This window comes from Cynara cardunculus (genome assembly GCF_001531365.2).
Source record: "Cynara cardunculus var. scolymus isolate 2C chromosome LG 6, CcrdV1, whole genome shotgun sequence".
NCBI lineage: Eukaryota > Viridiplantae > Streptophyta > Magnoliopsida > Asterales > Asteraceae > Cynara > Cynara cardunculus.
The window spans coordinates 11,351,663-11,352,936 of NC_037533.1; positions in this window are offsets into that span (position 1 = coordinate 11,351,663).

Consider the following 1,274-nt stretch of genomic DNA (forward strand, 5'->3'; position numbering starts at 1 on the left):
TCTTCTTCAACAGATCCTGGATGTTGTCCGTCAACCAGCTCCAGTGATCGCACCCTCTTTCTCTGCCAATGATCGTGCCCAACTCCATGAGACACGTGAGGCAACGACATTCTAGCCAATGCTTTGCAAAGGCTAGAGGATTCAATGGTTCTCCAGCGTCAGCGCTTGGACGAACTCTCTGGAAAATTCTCTCAAGTCTTAGCCAGAGAGGGGGAGATGAGGTCCAACACTGGTGAATCATCCGATGTTGTGCCTACCCCTTCTCAGGCCGTTGGTACAGTATCAGCTACAGCTGCAGTTGAAGCTGAGGCTCCTAGAGCAGAAGCAGTTGATGCTCTTATAATCCCGACCATCGAAGTTGCTCTAGCTGAAGATGTCGATGCCATCCCTAGTGATGATGCCCATACCATCACTACTGCTGGTGATGATGATGATGAAGATGATGATGATGATGATGATGATGATGATGATGAAATTCCAGACACCGGAAATGATCTAGATGGCGACGACGATGATGATGATGACTTTACCATCAAGTTCCAGAAGCCATCAACCGTCACCAAAGGTGTTACTTTCGGGGATTCCGCATCCCAGAGAGAGCAAAGGCAATGTGAATCAACTCCATAAGGGAACCAGGACCCCAAGTCAAAAGGCAAGGCGGTCGCTGAAGAAGGGAACTTGAAGGTATTGTTCAATATCCCTCAACAACCTTTGTTCGAAGACTCTACCTCTCAGGTAGTGATTACTTCAACCTATCAACTTCATATTCCATCAACAACCTCCGGTCAACTGGAGCGGGTACCTGATCAATCCACTTCTCGTGCTCCTACCGACCAGCAGATGTCTCAGCTGAAGGAGTCACTCGACCAGACTAGAGTAAAAATCCATCATCGTACCTCTAGTGGTGGTGAGTTTGAATTCTTATCTGAAGCTGAAAGACTCGAGGCATTAAGGGCTGAAGAAGAGCTATAGCTTCAAAAGAAACAGACTGAAGATAACTTGAAGCTGGTCAAGTCACTAGCTGAAAAAGTCCTTCCCAAGAAAAAGTCCAAGAAAACGGTGAATGTTGTCCAAGCCCAGGCTAAACTTCTTTCAATTACAGAAGTTGAACGCAAGAAGAACCTGAAGCTGATGGATAAGGACAAGCTATGGAGCGAAACAAAACTGAAAAAGAAACTCAGTCCCCGCTCGATTATCAGCGTCAGCATCAGCGGACGTTCTAAAGATGATGGAACACTGGTCTCAATGCTCATCACCAGGGACAATCTTGATGT